The sequence below is a fragment of the Myxine glutinosa genome, chromosome 8, assembly GCF_964187855.1.
Source record: "Myxine glutinosa chromosome 8, kmMyxGlut1.1, whole genome shotgun sequence".
In the NCBI taxonomy this organism is placed as follows: Eukaryota; Metazoa; Chordata; class Myxini; order Myxiniformes; family Myxinidae; genus Myxine; species Myxine glutinosa.
The window spans coordinates 146,211,756-146,231,891 of record NC_136268.1 but is presented as its reverse complement, the minus strand read 5'-3'; the positions used below and the strand labels follow the sequence as shown (position 1 = coordinate 146,231,891).

The 20,136-nt window shown below is 45.7% G+C and overlaps 1 long non-coding RNA gene across 1 annotated transcript in view; it reads right to left on the bottom strand.

Moving 5' to 3' along the window:
• LOC144893172 (uncharacterized) overlaps positions 1-19,767 on the bottom strand; it is a 36,630-nt gene extending 16,863 nt beyond the window's left edge. Inside the window, exon 1 of the long non-coding RNA XR_013624234.1 lies at positions 19,635-19,767. This is a non-coding gene — a long non-coding RNA (uncharacterized LOC144893172). The remainder of the gene's footprint in view (positions 1-19,634) is intronic.
• Between the last annotated feature and the right edge of the window lie 369 nt (positions 19,768-20,136).

Here is a 20,136-nt window from a genome sequence, read left to right as displayed (position 1 = left end):
ATTGCCAAATTGAGGCTTGGCCATTACGAAAGGGGAAATGGAGGTTTTTGGGAATGGGAATGAAGGGAATCTATCTCTTTTACTCGGTGCAATGGAGTGTCATGTTAATGGAGGACAAGGCCTTACCCTAAAACACATAATAAGATATAAGCTACTGAACAAGGGTTTTATCGGGTCCTGCAATGTGGTGTTTCATGGAATAACTACCGAGACGCCCTTTTTATCTTTACACAACTCCGGAGGCAGGAGGCGCAGAATAAACAATAATAATAATAAAGCACACAATAAAAAAAATACAGTCCTCATATCCGCAACAATATATATAGTGATATATATATATATAGTGATATATATATATAGTGATATATATATATATATAGTGATATATATATATATAGTGATATATATATATATAGTGATATATATATATATAGTGATTATATATATATACTAGCAGAAGTACCCGGCATTGCCGGGCGGGGGACGGGAGGGGGAAGGGGAGGGGAGGGGAACGGGGGGAGAGCGAGCCCCTTGGTAAAGCGAGGGATTTTTTTTTTTCATAGCGTCATAGCGTCATAGCGTTCATAGCGTTTCATAGCGTCATAGCGTTCATAGCGTTTCATAGCGTCATAGCGTTCATAGCGTTTCATAGTGTCATAGCGATTTTTTTTTTCATAGCGTCATAGCGTTCATAGTGTCATAGCGTTCATATCGTTCATAGCGTCCATAGCGTCATAGCGTTCATAGCGATTTTTTTTTTCATACCGTCATATCGTTCATAGCGGTCATAGCTTCATAGCGTCATAGCGTCATATCGTTCATAGCGTTCGGAGCGTTTCATAGCGTCACAGCGATTTTTTTTTTCATAGCGACATATCGTTCATAGCGGTCATAGCTTCATAGCGTCATAGCGTCGTAGCGTCATATCGTTCATAGCGTTCATAGCGTCATCGCGTTCATAGCGTTTCATAGCGTCAAAGCAATTTTTTTTTTTCATAGCGTCATATCGTTCATACCGTTCATAGCTTCATAGCGTTTCATAGCGTCATAGCGTCATAGGAGGAGGTGGTGGTCGATTCCAAGGGATCTGGGTGATATTTAGTGTTGTAGGAGGGGGTGGTGGTCGATTCCAAGGGATCTGGGTGATATTTAGTATTGCAGGAGGAGGTGGTGGTCGATTCCAAGGGATCTGAGTGATATATAGTATTGTAGGAGGAGGTGGTGGTCGATTCCAAGGGATCTGAGTGATATATAGTATTGTAGGAGGGGGTGGTGGTCGATTCCAAGGGATCTGGGTGATATTTAGTATTGCAGGAGGAGGTGGTGGTCGATTCCAAGGGATCTGAGTGATATATAGTATTGTAGGAGGAGGTGGTGGTCGATTCCAAGGGATCTGGGTGATATTTAGTATTGTAGGAGGGGGTGGTGGTCGATTCCAAGGGATCTGGGTGATATTTAGTTTTGCAGGAGGAGGTGGTGGTCGATTCCAAGGGATCTGAGTGATATATAGTATTGTAGGAGGAGGTGGTGGTCGATTCCAAGGGATCTGAGTGATATATAGTATTGTAGGAGGAGGTGGTGGTCGATTCCAAGGGATCTGGGTGATATTTAGTATTGCAGGAGGAGGTGGTGGTCGATTCCAAGGGATCTGGGTGATATTTAGTATTGTAGGAGGGGGTGGTGGTCGATTCCAAGGGATCTGGGTGATATTTAGTATTGTAGGAGGGGGTGGTGGTCGATTCCAAGGGATCTGGGTGATATTTAGTATTGTAGGAGGTGGTGGTGGTCGATTGTGAGGGATCTGAGTGATATTTAGTATTGTAGGAGGTGGTGGTGGTCGATTGTGAGGGATCTGAGTGATATTTAGTATTGCAGGAGGAGGTAGTGGTGGTCGATTGTGAGGGATCTGAGTGATATATATATATAGTCGCGCGGCAAGGAACATCACGTGATCGCTCTGAGCGATCGATTGCAACTCTGCGTCCTGTCGTGGGCGTGGCCAACGTGGCCTCATGCTCCCAGGTGATTGGCTAACTCGAGCTCGAGGGAGCCATAATGCGCGACGTTATGGCAAAATATATGAATCTAAAGATGAAAGGGAAAAAAACCTATGTGGTGTGAATGGCAATGTTCGTCGCTTAAATGTGAAAAAAGGCAATTGCTTTTCGGTCTGAAATACGTGCGAACACGTAACTGAGTTAATGGCGGCAGGGAACATCACGTGATCGCTCTGAGCGAATCAGCGCGCTGCTATGCGACCGGTCAGATTCTGGTCATAATATTTCGCGCTGAGATAAAAATATGGTAAAAGCATATTATGAAATAAATTTTTAGGTCAGCCATGTTCGTCCCAGGCTCAATGGCCATGTCTGTGCCAAATATCAAGTACGTGAGCCTCTCCGTTTAGGAGTCTATCGGCAACATTACATACACACACACACACGCACACACAAACTGTGTTTTATATATATAGATAGTGATATATATATATATAGTGATATATATATATATAGTGATATATATATATACTAGCAGAAGTACCCTGCATTGTCGGGCGGGGGAGGGGAGGGGGAAGGGGAGGGGAGGGGAACGGGGGGAGAGCGAGCCCTTGGTAAAGCGAGCGATTTATTTTTTTCATAGCGTCATAGCGTTCATAGCGTTCATAGCGTTTCATAGCGTTTCATAGCGTTCATAGCGTCATAGCGTTCATAGCGTTTCATAGCGTCATAGTGATTATTTTTTTTCATAGCGTCATATCGTTCATAGCGGTCATAGCTTCATGGCGTCATAGCGTCATATCGTTCATAGCGTTTCATAGCGTCATAGCGATTTTTTTTTTCATAGCATCATATCGTTCATAGCGGTCATAGCTTCATAGCGTCATAGCGTCATATCGTTCATAGCGTCATCGCGTTCATAGCGTTTCATAGCGTCATAGCGATTTTTTTTCTCATAGCGTCATATCGTTCATAGCGGTCATAGCTTCATAGCGTCATATCGTTCATAGCGTCATCGCGTTCATAGCGTTTCATAGCGTCATAGCGATTATTTTTTTTCATAGCGTCATATCGTTCATACCGTTCATAGCTTCATAGCGTTTCATAGCGTCATAGCGTCATAGGAGGAGGTGGTGGTCGATTCCAAGGGATCTGGGTGATATTTAGTATTGCAGGAGGAGGTGGTGGTCGATTCCAAGGGATCTGAGTGATATATAGTATTGTAGGAGGAGGTGGTGGTCGATTCCAATGGATCTGAGTGATATATAGTATTGTAGGAGGGGGTGGTGGTCGATTCCAAGGGATCTGGGTGATATTTAGTATTGCAGGAGGAGGTGGTGGTCGATTCCAAGGGATCTGAGTGATATATAGTATTGTAGGAGGAGGTGGTGGTCGATTCCAAGGGATCTGGGTGATATTTAGTATTGTAGGAGGGGGTGGTGGTCGATTCCAAGGGATCTGGGTGATATTTAGTATTGCAGGAGGAGGTGGTGGTCGATTCCAATGGATCTGAGTGATATATAGTATTGTAGGAGGAGGTGGTGGTCGATTCCAAGGGATCTGAGTGATATATAGTATTGTAGGAGGAGGTGGTGGTCGATTCCAAGGGATCTGGGTGATATTTAGTATTGCAGGAGGAGGTGGTGGTCGATTCCAAGGGGTCTGGGTGATATTTAGTATTGTAGGAGGGGGTGGTGGTCGATTCCAAGGGATCTGGGTGATATTTAGTATTGTAGGAGGGGGTGGTGGTCGATTCCAAGGGATCTGGGTGATATTTAGTGTTGTAGGAGGGGGTGGTGGTCGATTGTGAGGGATCTGAGTGATATTTAGTATTGTAGGAGGGGGTGGTGGTCGATTGTGAGGGATCTGAGTGATATTTAGTATTGTAGGAGGTGGTGGTGGTCGATTGTGAGGGATCTGAGTGATATTTAGTATTGCAGGAGGAGGTGGTGGTCGATTCCAAGGGATCTGGGTGATATTTAGTATTGTAGGAGGTGGTGGTCGATTCCAAGGGATCTGGGTGATATTTAGTATTGTAGGAGGGGGTGGTGGTCGATTGTGAGGGATCTGAGTGATATTTAGTATTGCAGGAGGAGGTGGTGGTGGTCGATTGTGAGGGATCTGAATGATATATATAGATAGTCGCGCGGCAAGGAACATCACGTGATCGCTCTGAGCGATCGATTGCAACTCTGCGTCCTGTCGTGGGTGTGGCCTACGTGGCCTCATGCTCCCAGGTGATTGGCTAACTCGAGCTCGAGAGAGCCATAATGCGCTACGTTATGGCAAAAAATATGAATCTAAAGATGAAAGGGAAAAAAACCTATGTGGTGTGAATGGCAATGTTCGTCGCTTAAATGTGAAAAAAGGCAATTGCTTTTCGCTCTGAAATACGTGCGAACACGTAACTGAGTTAATGGCGGCAGGGAACATCACGTGATCGCTCTGAGCGAATCAGCGCGCTGCTCTGCGACCGGTCAGATTCCGGTCATAATATTTCGCGCTGAGATAAAAATATGGTAAAAGCATATTATGAAATAAATTTTTAGGTCAGCCATGTTCGTCCCAGGCTCAATGGCCATGTCTGTGCCAAATATCAAGTACGTGAGCCTCTCCGTTTAGGAGTCTATCGGTAACATTACATACACACACACACACGCACACACAAACTGTGTTTTATATATATAGATAGTGATATATATATATATATACATATATATATATATATATATATATATATATATATATATATAGATAGATATATATATATATATATATATATATATATATATATAGTGATATATATATATATATAGTGATATATACATATATAGTGATATATACATATATAGTGATATATACATATATATAGTGATATATACATATATATAGTGATATATACATATATATAGTGATATATACATATATATAGTGATATATACATATATATAGTGATATATACATATATATAGTGATATATACATATATATAGTGATATATACATATATATAGTGATATATACATATATATAGTGATATATACATATATATAGTGATATATACATATATATAGTGATATATACATATATATAGTGATATATATATATAGTGATATATATATATATATAGTGATATATATATATATATATATATATATATATATATATATATATATTATATATATATATCGTGATATATAGTGATATATATATATATATATATATAGTGATATATATATATATATATAGTGATATATATATATATATATATATATATATATATATATATATATATATATATATATATATATATATATATATATATATATATATATAGTGATATATATATATATATATATATATATATATATATATATATATATATATATATATACTGTATATATATATATATATATATATATATATATATATATATATATATATATATATATATATATATATATGTATATATAATTATATATATATATATATATAATTATATAGATATGCTGCAAAAATGTATCACCTCCACTGAAAAACGATAATCACGTAGAATGTTTGTATACCACTGTGGAACATTCCAATTAATGTATTTCAGTTGAGGTATCGTGGGTAGGCCTCTACAAATACTACTTCCTTAGTAGCCACAATGAACCTAACCTTCACGTAGGGTTGGGTGTGAAGAAGATTTGATCCAACTCTTTGACAAACCAGATGGCCAGGCCTGACCTTCGACTGAAGATGGCTTGGGCAAGAATTTGTAATTTGTTCATGGTGCTGACGATAGTGAACTACACCGTGGGATCTTTAATTCTCACCACTAATGCTGCCCCCGCCCCATCCCCCCCAACCTTTACCTTGAACATTCAACTTCTCTCCATCTCTATAGAATACAGACGTTGACCCAACATTCTGACTGACCATTCAAACCTTTGCGAACGTCAGGCTGTGCAAGCCGGGATAACATTAACCAACTTATCATTATCTGTGCAATCTAGTTTGAACAAGCGTTACGTCTAGGTCCCCCATCGGTGAAGTGATGTGAGTTAACAAAGTAGAAGACGCAAGGCGGCCATCTTGGATTTTGACGTGGCGACCCAATTTTCAATAGCGTTCTCCCTTATGCGTAGATACACCCGCACACCAGATTAGAAGTTGGTACTTCGTTTATTTTTCAACATATTTTGCTCACAAGGTTCAGACATATATATGGTGGAGGCCATCTTGGATTTTTACGTGGCGACCCAATTTTCAATAGCGTTCTTCCTTATGCCTAGATACACCCACACACCAGATTAGAAGTTAGTACTTCGCTTATTTTTCAAGATATTCCGCTCACAAGATTCAGACATATATGGCGGTGGCCATCTTGGATTTTGACGTGGGTTGCACCCAGATACCAAATTAGAATTCGGTCCTTCGCTTACGCACGCACGCACGGACGCACGCACGCACACACGCCCACACGGACACACGGACACACGGATGGAGGGGAAAACCATCGTCCCCCTTTTGCTCCGCAGTGCGACGGAGGACAACAAAATCAGTTCAGCAGCATTTTTCACAAAAGTAAATAGCATCATTACATCACAAAATGACGCACAATACACAACTCTTATAAACAAACATTATATTTTGCCTTCACCCAGTTTGCGAAAGGTATGGTTGAAGGGTGCTATTCTCATATCAGGTGCTCTAAGTTCCAGTGTAGTAAGATAGCTCAGTTGGTAGTTTGTTGACCTCTCAATTGTCTGTTCCTGGGAATCAGTCCCAGAAGATGGATGTTGCATGGTGTCTCACACATTCCATAGTATCTTTCACAATAATCAGCCTTTTACCTGTACCATGGCAACACAAACAACCAATATTGGATAATGGTTAATAAACATTGGGGCAATACCCCTGGCACTCAACTGGTAGAACAAGCGTTACGCCTAGGTCCCCTGTCGGTGAAGTGATGCGAGTTGACAAAGTGAAAGACGCAAGGCGGCCATCTTGGATTTTGACGTGGCGACCCAATTTTCAATAGCATTCTCCCTTATGCGTAGATACACCCACACACCAGATTAGAAGTTGGTACTTCGCTTATTTTTCAAGATATTTCGCTCACAAGGTTCAGACATATATATGGTGGCGGTCATCTTGGGTTTTGACGTGGCGACCCAATTTTCAATAGCGTTCTTCCTTGTGCCTAGATACACACACACACCAGATTAGAAGTTGGTACTTCACTTATTTTTCAAGATATTTCGCTCACAAGGTTCAGACATATATATGGTGGCGACCATCTTGGATTTTGACGTGGTGACGCAATTTTCAATAGGGTTCTTCCTTATGCCTAGATACACCCACACACCAGATTAGAAGTTGGTACTTCGCTTATTTTTCAAGATATTCATCTCACAAGGTTCAGACGTACATGGCGGCGGCTATCTTGGATTTTGCGGTGGCGACCCAATTTTCAATAGCGTTCTTCCTTATGGTGAGATACACCCACACACCAAATTAGAAGTTGGTACTTCGCTTATTTTTCAAGATATTCATCTCACAAGGTTCAGACATATATGGCGGCGGCCATCTTGGATTTTGACGTAGCGACCCAATTTTCAATAGCGTTCTTCCTTATGCCTAGATACACCCACACACCACATTAGAAGTTGGTACTCGCTTATTTTTCAAGATATATTCAGCTCACAAGGTTCAGACATACATGGCATCAGACATACATGGCGGCGGCCATCTTGGATTTTGACGTGGGTTGCACCCATACACCAAATTCGAATGCGGTCCTTAGCTTACGCACGCACGCACGGACGGACACACGGACGGAGGGGAAAACCATCGTCCCCCTTTCGCTCCGCGGTGCGACGGGGGACAATAAACAGTATACTGCACTGACTAAAGGTATTTTAAACCAATTTCAATGGTTGCTAGAAGACAGGGAAGCATGTAGAATCATACTAACATAATCATAAGACTTTAAACAAACAAACAAAAACATACCTATTTTTGGGCGCAACTCCCCCTCCCCAAACCTCATCAGACCCAAATTTTTCTAATGCCTTGAACAAACATTGGTACATCATGGGTGTTGAAGGTTGTGGTCAAGTTTCATCGAAATTATGTGTGTAGTTTCAGAGAAGAAAGCAAATACCTATTTTGGAGGATCAAACCTGGACCCACTTTGACCTTCCCCCCCCCCAACCCCCCCCCCCCCCCCTCGTAGACGCCTTGAGAACCCGATCTTCATAATGCCGTGACGAACAAACTTTAGTCACAACACAACAAATATTATTTGTGCCAAATTTGGTCACAATCCCTTCAGCTGTTTCGGAGAAGAAGTTGCAAGTGTTTACGGACTGACAACGCACCATCGCATAAGCTCCCCTGAACTTCGTTCCAGGTGAGCTAAAAAGCAAGGTGCACAAATATTTATTTTGGCATAAAAAAATTGAGGCTCATGGAAAACAGTGAGACAACTGAACAGAACAGAAATCTGTGTAAAGGAGGGACACAACAGAGGGACACTTGTAGGACGAATAGATGAGAGTAAGAATGAGAGTAAGAGTAAGGAGAGGAGGAAACAGGGGGTGAACAAACTGGATACAAACTCAAGCACAGCAATAAAAGGAAGGGAGAACGGGGGATGAAACAGAAATGGAACAAAAAAAATAATGAAAAGAAGAGCGAGGGAGATGGAGAGGGAGGGGGAGGGAGCAAATAATAAACTGGAAAGTCAAGTATGTGATTGCTGAGGATTAATGAGGGTCTTGAAGCTCAGCAGCCCAAAGGGGAGAGCAGTACTCCATCAATCTGCATATGAAGGTCTTGTAAGTTGATAAAACTTCAGATTTGTCAAAGAAAGACTTGGCACAATGGAGGATGTCGGAGAGGGCAAGTTGCATTCCGTGCCAGTCAGCACGAGTGAGCCACTGGACTCTGCAGCCCTGGGCAGATTCTCTGACAACAAATAGAGACATGGACTCTCAAAATAACATAATTAGATGAACTAATTAGAGCAGTGGAGGAACAGGAGACATTAAAAGAAAAGTTGGTCATTACCAGGTCCAGAAGGAAGGATTTAACATTGCCAGTAATCCAAGTCGGAAAGCTCACAGATTGCATCAGGCTGATGCAGTTGCAGAAGTCTGTTGCTGGTCAAATCCCAGCTAATTGGCACAGTGACAATTGAAATGTGCCATATGCGAGGAAGAGAGACTTTGGATGGGTGGTTACAAGTTGGTCTATGTTGGCAGAGATGCACATATAGTGGTCACTGTCAGGAGAATGGTTGCACAAACAGACAAAACAAGCGGTGGTTGCAGAGGGAAAACGCAGCCAAAGACACTCCTGGGAGCTTTGGGTGGTGATAGCAGTGCACGGACAGTGAGAAATGTGGAGTTCTTGATGTAAACTGCAACTCCGCCAATGAGACAGCAGAAACATTGATACCTGTCGAAATGGAGGAGACAACAGTCTGTGTGATACAAAAAAATCAGGAACAAACTGAGGAAGGATTCTGTGAAGCAGATAACATCCGGTTTAGCAGCAGTGATTCGGATTGACTGGTCTATCAGAATGAAAATAATGAATGTGTTTTTATTATTTGTTTCTTGGTGGTTTTAAGAAGGAAAAAAGTGAGGGAAGGGTTTTCAGGCAGGGTGAAAAGGTAGGCAAGGAGGCGAAGGCCACGAGGAAACACATTTGCTGAACACGGGGCCAAGAAAGAACGAAACGGACCATCAAATCATTGGGTAAGAGGATTTTTTGTTAGTTCTTTTTCCATTGAAGGTATAAGGCTGGACTTAACTTGAGGATGGGAATTGGGATGGTGAGAGACGATGGAAATAAAGAACGATGAATGGACGTTATGTCTGACCAGCCGAGGCAGGCAGGCGCACAACATCAAAATAACCATACAGTCAGCAATATACACGACAATGAGCACAAGGTACAAATAAATCGACACAAACGAAAGTGGACAACACCCCCAGCTAACACAACAACGTTGGGCCAACATCAGTCACATCGTTGGGCCAACATCAAAAAACACCGTTGGGCCGACATTGTTGTGTTAGCTGGGACTGCACGGCAACAGAGACAAATCAGGAAAGGTTTACTTCATTTTGGAATCATATCACTCGGAGAAGAGAAGAAAAGCTTCCACCACCGGAAAAGGGCGGAATGTCAACAATATTGGCTGGATGGGACAAATGGTTTATTCAAGTGTTAAATCTTCCTTGTGAATCCTCATTTTAAATCACAAACTATATGAAGTTAGTGACATTGGCAAAAAGGGCCGAAAACCTTTGGATCATGTTGTGTATTGCATGCAATCGTATCGCCACATCTGTTTCCTTCGAAGAACTTCGACACAGGAGGCCAGTAGGCAGACTGGTTGCCAACCTATGGCTGTTTATGCATGCTCTGTCCTTCGAAAATGGTGACCGTCAACGTCAAGCAAGGAAGCAGCTTGTGCCATTTTAAAAAGTTTTTGGTATTCCTTGGCCGGGGGTTTCAATTCGAACCACCGACCTCCCAGACTCAGTTCTAACCATTACACCACTGAGACTGGTCAATGGCGATCATAATATTGCCACGCATCACTCAACAGCAGTTTGCAACTTGCAACATCCCGAGGTAAAATGTCCCAACAACGCAAGTTCATTCTCTACACCTTCCAAATGGTTTAATCCCAACTTCACCCTGGAATCAAACATATCACTTGATGATAAGAAATAATTTCATATCAGCATCGAAGGATAAAAACCGAATGCCATGAAATAACTGGAAGGGCTCTCGGGAGAGCGCATTCCTCCACCAGGCTGAACCGTTTATGTTTTGTATTGTAGCGGCATCATGTTGCCTTTCATGTGGTAAAGCATTGCCCCATACACTAGCTCTGCAGTTGAGCTTCCAAAGTCATCTTCTGGAACAGCTCGCATACCAAGCAAGACCATAGGTTTGACGTCAGTCCAGTGCGTGGAGTTGTCATGCACTTTCAGAGAAGACTTGAGTTAGTGGTGGAAATTCTCAACCAGATCCTTCTCTGCTGGATGGTAAGCAGTGGTTCGTACATAGTCGGTATGCAGGAATCTAGTCAGCTCGCGAAATAGAGCCGATTCAAACTGGCTACTACGATCCGTAGTGATGGTTGATGGAACATCAAAATGTGCGATCCAGATGTGAACAAAAGCCCTGGCGATGGTAGGTGTGGTGATGTCAGCTAGTAGGGGTAGTACTGTAGCAGCATAATTTGGCTTTTCATGTGGTAATATGTTAATATGCTCGATCTCGGATTTTCCGTACCGGGTGCATCCAGAAGTGACGAGAAGGGTTTGGTTGGTCGTGCGGGTGAATAAAGTATTGACACGGATTCCAAAAACCTCAGACGTATTTCACTTGCATGCGAAAGTATCCCACCGATAGACAAGCTCTGGATCCGGACCTGAACCAAAATCTAATCAGCCAGGTTGTTCTTGTTGCCTAACCAACTCATTCACCTAGTTTTGTCACAAGTCGTCCACAACGTTTTGAAAAACTGTTATATATCATTTTTGGCCCGATCACTCAATGGGTGAAGGTTCACTTGAAAAAATAAAAATATCTCAGATCCGTATTCAGATCGTCAACAAAATCGAAATGATTCGTCCTTGTCACACACACAACCTGTCCACCAAGTTTCATCTGAATCTATAACTCTTTGAGATATCGTGCTATTTTTTGGTTTTTGCCCCATCACTCAATGGTGAAGATAGGGCTATATATGGTTTTTTGCCCTATCGCTCAATGGTGAAGAATCATTTGAAAAATACTCACATCCATATTTTTTTTTTTTTTTTTTCTTTTGTATACTGAATCGAGGCTCGTGAAAGAGCTAACATTTATTTCACAAACAAATCAACCAGACAAACAAAATATATGAAAAGAGGGAGCGGAAGACAAGATGGGGAGAGAAGGGGAAGCACACAAACACAACATTTGAGAGCAGGGAGATGTGTGGAAGGGAGAGGGCTTGGGGGGAGGAGGCGTGGGAAGGTGGGGGGGGGGGGGGGGGGGAGAAGTATAAAACACAAGGATTTCCAGGACAGAAGTTGGTATTTCAAAAAAGTGGATTTGGGGTGAAATTAGTGGGGGTAGAAAAGATCAAGGTTTTGAATGGGGGAAGATAAGAGATGGTGGTGAACAGCTGTTTTAAAGACCTGGAGGGTGGAGTGGGATTGAAGAGAGTGAGGGAGTTTGTTCCAGAGGCGGGAGAAAAGAGGAATGAAGGAGTGAAGGTGTGAGCAGAGAGTTTTGATTTTGGCAGTTTAACCATAAGAGGGTTGCAGGCAGATCTTGTGCGACCTGTAGGAATATTTGGGGGACAGAGCCCAGAGAGAGCTGGGGGGGGCAAGGCCAGAGAGGAGTCGGTAGAAGACGGAAAGACCACCAACCTGCCTGCGGTGAGTGAGTGAAAGGCCCTTGGAGTTAGCTTCATCGTCGGAAATTCCAATGATTCTGAACGCTTTGGTTTCAACAGCGTGAAGACGAGCTAGGTGTGAGGCAGGAGCACCAGCCCAGAGGGGAGAGCAGTATTCCATTGAGCTGCGGATGAAAGCCTTGTATGTGGTGAGGAGTTCAGGTGTGCCAAGGAAGGACTTCGCACGACTGAGGGTGCCCAGTCGTTGACTGGCTTTGGAGGCCAGGTTTGAAATGTGGTTTTCCCAGGAAAGATCATGGCAGATAGTGAGACCCAAAAGCTTGAGTGACAGAACTTCTTGGAGAGGATTATTCAGAAAGTGGATGGGAGGGTTGTCCAGTCGGTCTTTTCGGAGAGACATCGTAAGAGTGTGAGATTTGTCAGGATTGAAAGACATGTTCCACTTGTTTGACCAGTCTGTGATTTTGTCCAGGTCTGCAGAGAGTGAGGAGGCTGCAGACTGCCGATCTGAGGGATGAGGAATGGAGCGACAGAGAGTAGAGTCATCAGCAAAGAGATAGAGAGGATTTCCAAGAGAGTCAGAGAGATCATTGATGAAGACCAGAAAAAGCACAGGGCCCAGAACACTGCCTTGGGGAATTCTAGCCTGAACAGGAAGAGGAGATGAGAGAAACCCATTCAGGGCCGCACGTTGACTACGACTAGAGAGGAAGTCCGTCAGCCATGCGTGGAGATTTCCATGGATACCAAAGGAGGAGAGTTTGGTGAGCAGAGCGGGGTGCCAGACCGTATCAAAGGCATGTGATATGTCAAGGGAGACAGCTCTAATTTCCTGTTTGACATTGAGGACCTCCATCCATTGTTGAGAAAGCAGAAGCAGCATGTCCAGAGTAGAGTGACCAAGTCTGAAACCAAATTGATGATCAAAGATCAAGCCATTGGAGAAGAGGAAAGATTTCATATCTGAAGCAATGATGGATTCCATGACTTTGCTGATAATTGGGGGAAGGCTGATTGGTCTGTAGTTGCTAGGATCTGTTTTTGCACCTTTTTTGTGCAAAGCGGTGATGTTGGCTGATTTCCAAGCAGATGGCAGATGACCTTGAGCAAAAGAGAGGGTGAAGAGAACAGAGAGAGGGAGTGAAAGAGCGGAAGAACAGGATTTTAGGACCCGTGGGCTGATGCCGTCAGGTCCAGTTGCAGAATCAGAGTCGAGGGTTGACAGAAACTTTTCCACCTTGTCAGGAGGAAAGGACACAGAGTCCAGGAGCAGCTGGGTACGACTGGGTACGGTGGGTACAGATGCGGATCTTCGGCAAAATCTAAGGCTCTAAGCCGTTCATCCTTGTCACAACCCAACCTCTCCACCTAATTTCGTCCGAATCCGTCCACAACCTCTTGAGATAACCTGTTCACAGACAGACAGACATGGGTGACAACATAACCTCCATCCATCTTAGGTGGCAGAGATAATAAATATCAATGCGAGATACTACTTTTGCTATGGGTGATCAGGGGCAGCTAAATGTCAAGAGGAAAGGAATCAAATTAAATGGAAATAGAAGGATGAAAAGTGAGAAAAGTTAGGCCTATTGGAAGTGCTGAGAGAGCAAGATGATACAGAGAGAAATTGCACATCAGATTAGAAATGAACAGTTTCAACCACAGCAACTATAAAAGATGCAGTTTCGAATTATTAATACTAGCGACGGTACCTGCCCTATGGGCAAGGCTTCAATTGGGAGGCCCAAATGAAAAGGCAAAATATCAGAAATTGAAGGCTTTTGTTATTTTAAACAATTCATGTAAACATCCGTTGAATCATATCACATGCAAATCATCAAAATCTAAACAGTACATGGTGCCCATTTTGAAAAAAGATTGAATTCTTCAAAACGGAAGTGGCCGCTACACATCTTTCTCAGTCACACGTTTATGTGTGAAGAGTGTGCGCCGAATCTGTAACACGGAAGCGGCCACTACACCTGTTTCTCAGTCGCTTTGCACACGCTGCCATGTTACTTTGGAGCCGCACGTTTATATAGGAAGAGTTCATCAGGAGTCGATCTACTCTCTCCTGGTACGTAGAATAAACAGTATTTGTAGAATTTCAACAAAAGCCACATCACTGTTCATATAGGTAAATATTATTCCATCGTGTTTCAAAAAACTGGAAAATTGGAAGAATTGGAAAAACAATATAGCCTATTTTACTCCTAGGGGTCCCAGGAATACCCACCCAAAATATTGTTGCGATCGGTTCAGCCGTTTTTGCGGTACCTTCGAACGGACGGACGGACATTTGGTGAATTATAGTAAGATTTTCTCGGGCAGTCGTTGAAAAGCCGCAGCAGGTAGAGGAGGTGTTGGAAGCACTCAGGAGGTGTTGGAAGCATACTGAATGGCACACCGTGCTCAGGTAGAGGAGTCATAAAGGGAGGTGTTCTGGGCACACCAATAGCCGCAGTGGTGATGTGGTCCCGTAGAGACGGTGAATGATCTGCTGAAGGTGCCAGAGCAAGTACGTTGGCTCATTGGGTCCAATTGAAAGAGCCTCAAGATGTCGACAGCATATAAATGACGCACTCGAACTCAAGCACTCGTCACTGTGCCCATTGTACCCAGATGAACCAACTGCAAAAGATGTATGTGACTCCTCTGCTCTGTCTCAATTGAGCTGCTGTGACTCCCTCACGACTGTGACCCTCTCAATCTGCCTATCGATCAGATGGGTCGTCTTGAGCAACGGTGAGTTTGAAACAGCCGAAGGAGGAAGATATGCAAATCCAAGTCTCTCCAACCACCCTCAGGTTGGCAGTTAGTGCAGGTTGAGGAAAATTTCAGAATGAATTACGAAGGAACTAAAAAAAAAAAAGACACCTCCTGGCCATGGTTGCCCAAAATATAAAGTTTCTGTTCTAAATTCATGCAAGTATCATAACGAAAATGACTTCCATCATTTAATTAACTATATATAATTTTTGTAAAAATCCGAAGAATAAAATCACCATTATTGTAAGCTCTTCGCAGATATCTGTCATTCCTTGGCACACCTGAACTTATATACACCTACAAGGCTTTCACTCCCAGCTTGATGGAGTACTGCTCTCCCCTCTGGGCTGGCGCCCCTGGTACCCAGGACAGGGGCTCAAACCCAGGACAGGGGCTCAAACTCAGGGCAGGGGCTCAAACTCAGGACAGGGGCTCAAACTCAGGACAGGGGCTCAAACTCAGGACAGGGGCTCAAACTCAGGACAGGGGCTCAAACTCAGGACAGGGGCTCAAACTCAGGACAGGGGCTCAAACTCAGGACAGGGGCTCAAACTCAGGACAGGGGCTCAAACTCAGGACAGGGGCTCAAACTCAGGACAGGGGCTCAAACTCAGGGCAGGGGCTCAAACTCAGGGCAGGGGCTCAAACTCAGGGCAGGGGCTCAAACTCAGGGCAGGGGCTCAAACTCAGGGCAGGGGCTCAAACTCAGGGCAGGGGCTCAAACTCAGGGCAGGGGCTCAAACTCAGGGCAGGGGCTCAAACTCAGGGCAGGGGCTCAAACTCAGGGCAGGGGCTCAAACTCAGGGCAGGGGCTCAAACTCAGGGCAGGGGCTCAAACTCAGGGCAGGGGCTCAAACTCAGGGCAGGGGCTCAAACTCAGGGCAGGGGCTCAAACTCGGGGCAGGGGCTCAAACTCGGGGCAGGGGCTCAAACTCAGGGCAGGGGCTCAAACCCAGGGCAGGGGCTCAAACTCAGGGCAGGGGCTCAAACTCAGGGCAGGAGCTCAAACCCAGGGCAGGGGCTCAATCTCAGGGCAGGGGCTCAAACTCAAGGCAGGGGCTCAAACCCAGGGCAGGGGCTCAAACCCAGGGCAGGGGCTCAAACCCAGGGCAGGGGCTTAAACTCAGGGCAGGGGCTCGGACTCAGGACAGGGGCTCAAACTCAGGGCAGGGGCTCGTATCCAGGATCTGAAAGCAGCCACCTTAACCGTTAAGCCAACACAAGGCTTCGGGCTTGGCCTTCTACTCCACTATTGGTGTTCCCCCTCCCTCTCCGCTGTTCCTTTTGCATCCTGTTGTCCTTATCCGTTCAGTGTACGTGCTCTTCCATGAGCCTCGACGATGTATACAACACCAAAAAGATATGAAGTGTGTTTCTCCGATTGGCAAGACATGTTATGTTTGCATTGCTGAATGAAGGAAAGAAAATAACAATATTTCCAAGCTATTTTAAAATAAAAGATTTAATGGGAAAAAACAGTCAACGAGGTGCAGAGATTACTGGACTTCACCGAAAGGCAACAAAGGGGTTGCTGGAGAATGCAACACATTCAGCAACGGGTGTGACCAATGTTAACAGTGACGAGCAATACAGCGTTACCTTAACACTGTGGTCCTTCACACTATCATTCAAACTCCACTACAACGGTTTCTATGTCACACAACCCTCTCTGGGTTGTAGCAATCTCCTCCATCAGTCAGCCGTCCATAAGCAACACTGAAATTGGAGAACAACTTGTCGGGTTAGAATAACATTTCTGTTGTGGCGTCGTCCAGCATTTGTGTGCTTTCGTCCACCACATCTGTTTCCTGTATTTGAAAGACACCCCACTATTTTTCCTTACACGAAGCCCACAAAACACATGTTGGTCTTCATTCATCATGCCATTGCAATCACACTTACACCACTGGTCACGGTGCAGAACTGGGTAGCCAGAAAGAAGAACCCGTTGCTGAGTCAGAAACCTGCAGCAGATGTCATCTTACCATTCAGAACAACTTGGGTCATGCAATCAAGGTCGGGTTACTTAGGCCTGAGCAAAACATCGAGAATATTGATGGATGTTCAGAGGTGTGGCCAAAGAAAAATTAATCCGGGGTGCGACATGGCAACGACGGGCCAAATGGCCCCGTTTACTTGTTTCGAGGTCATATAGGATCGTGTGATGACTACTTCCACTCAGTGTAGTCCCACGAAGACTGTGGACCCTTTGTACATCGATTTCCATTGTGCAGACAGAATCTGGGTTGGAATACAAATCCGGCTGGACTGTCAGATTGGTGTTTCGCAGGCAGAGCGTTCTGTCGACCCTCAGGATGGGCGTTAAACCAACTGGAACTCAGGGGGAGGTGCGGCTGAAGTTTCTGGAGGTGCGGCTGGAGTTTCTGGAGGTGCGGCTGGAGTTTCTGGAGGTGCGGCTGGAGTTTCTGGAGGTGCGGCTGGAGTTTCTGGAGGTGCGGCTAGAGTTTCTGGAGGTGCGGCTGGAGTTTCTGGAGGTGCGGCTGGAGTTTCTGGAGGTGCGGCTGTACCGCTGATGCAATGGCCCAAACTACCAGTCAGATAGTACTCATTTTACCAACCTCAGAAGGTTGACAGGCTGAGTCAACCCACCTGGTGTTAATTCAACGGCTTGACTGGGGCTCGATCTCAGGACCCTAAGACTCAGGACAGGGGCTCGCTCGACCTCAGGACAGGGACTCGCTCGACCTCAGGACAGGGGCTCGCTCGACCTCAGGACAGGGGCTCGCTCGACCTCAGGACAGGGGCTCGCTCGACCTCAGGACAGGGGCTCGCTCGACCTCAGGACAGGGACTCGCTCGACCTCAGGACAGGGGCTCGCTCGACCTCAGGACAGGGGCTCGCTCGACCTCAGGACAGGGGCTCGCTCGACCTCAGGACAGGGGCTCGCTTGACCTCAGGACAGGGGCTCGCTCGACCTAAGGACAGGGGCTCGCTCGACCTCAGGACAGGGGCTCGCTCGACCACAGGACAGGGGCGGGCTCGGACTCAGGACAGGGGGCTCTGACTCAGGACAGGGGGCTCTGACTCAGGACAGGGGGCTCTGACTCAGGACAGGGGGCTCTGACTCAGGACAGGGGGCTCGGACTCAGGACAGGGAGCTCGGACTCAGGACAGGGGGCTCGGACTCAGGACAGGGGGCTCGGACTCAGGACAGGGGGCTCGGACTCAGGACAGGGGGCTCGGACTCAGGACAGGGGGCTCGGACTCAGGACAGGGGGCTCGGACTCAGGACAGGGGGCTCGGACTCAGGACAGGGGGCTCGGACTCAGGACAGGGGGCTCGGACTCAGGACAGGGGGCTCGGACTCAGGACAGGGGCTCGGACTCAGGACAGGGGCTCGGACTCAGGACAGGGGCTCGGACTCAGGACAGGGGCTCGGACTCAGGACAGGGGCTCGGACTCAGGACAGGGGCTCGGACTCAGGACAGGGGCTCGGACTCAGGACAGGGGCTCGGACTCAGGACAGGGGCTCGGACTCAGGACATGGGGCTTTTTCGGGGGCTCGGACGGGCGTTAAACCAGCTGCCCCGTCAGCTGGCATTATACATGGCAGACATTACAGATCCCACGGTGTCTTTCGCGAAGAGTAGGCGAGTTATCACCGGCTCTCTAAACAAATTACAAATTCCTGCCTAAATCGCCGTCAGCCAGTCCTAGTCACACGGCTCGTGAAAGACTCGAGCTAAAAAGTCAACAAAAAAGGCATAGCCAGTCCAACCCCACAAGGTGGGATTAATCGGGTCGCAGTTCGGGGTCACAGTTCAAACGGTGCACGTGTGTCCGACGCGGGTAAAGCGAAGGGGGCGGTTCGCGCGATAATAGCACAATAAACAAATAAATAACAACACGAAGCGTTTGTGTATCTGGTTGCGCGGAAAGGCGCGGAGCAGCGTGTTTGCCTCGTAAGTCGCCGGCGTAGGGGACGGAGCTCGACTCGTGATTTGCGAGCTGCCCACTTGCCCGGCGCGCTGCGTGCCAGGCCCAGATAAGGCCCCGGATCTCGGGGCTGACTCAGCAGCCGCGGCCCGAGGATCCACGGCGTGAATGCGCTGGGTCAGCAGGAGGATGATGAGGAATTAGCTTGTCAAGTATTTTGTCAAGATAATGGACTCGGGGCCAAAACCCGCCCTTTTCAGCAGCGTTGCAGACAGGTTATTACACATTTGCCTACAGCGGCAGGGTCCGCGAAAAATGGTTCCGACACAAAACATTACCATAAATAATTAGTAACAGGGTCAGTCAAATGCAAACACTAGAAGGGACATAAATCAAACAGGCCTTTTTGCCTCTACTTAGCAGCTGAAATTACAAGTGCCGGTCCTATTAATGGCTCTGGCATTTGGATGCCGACACGGTGATAAATCAGCCCTGAAAGCTTTCTTCGGCAGCCGGGAAAGCTGGCTGCCCGTGATCAAATACCTACCGAGTGCGAGGACCGCAGGGGTTGTTGCCGCGACGGAGCGTCGCGATCAGAACCGAGCGACGAGATTCGCGCGCGAAACACTCGCGGGTCCACGTCCAGTCACCGTGAGCGACCTTCAACCCCCCCCCCCCCCCCCCCGGCACGCCCAAGCGGCGGCCACCATGCCCTCCCTCAACAGATAACATTTGTCCTGTGGTCCTGCAGGCTGCAGTCGATACAACACTTTATTCCTCAGCTTTAAATATTTAATCTCCTTTGCGCAAGTATTGCAGAGTTTGGGATTACTGATTTATAAGACAATGTCCTTTCAAACTCCGCCATTAGTTTCTTTAAGCTAAATATGCTATTAATTGTGAAGTTTGTAATTTAATTATGTCAAGCGATTTTTTTTTTTAATTATTAAGTGCAGATGTTGACCAAATGAAGATACCGACGCTAACTTTACTGTCACGGCTGTCATAAAGTGCACGACGAGTTTAACGCGCTTCTGGCGACCGTTTCT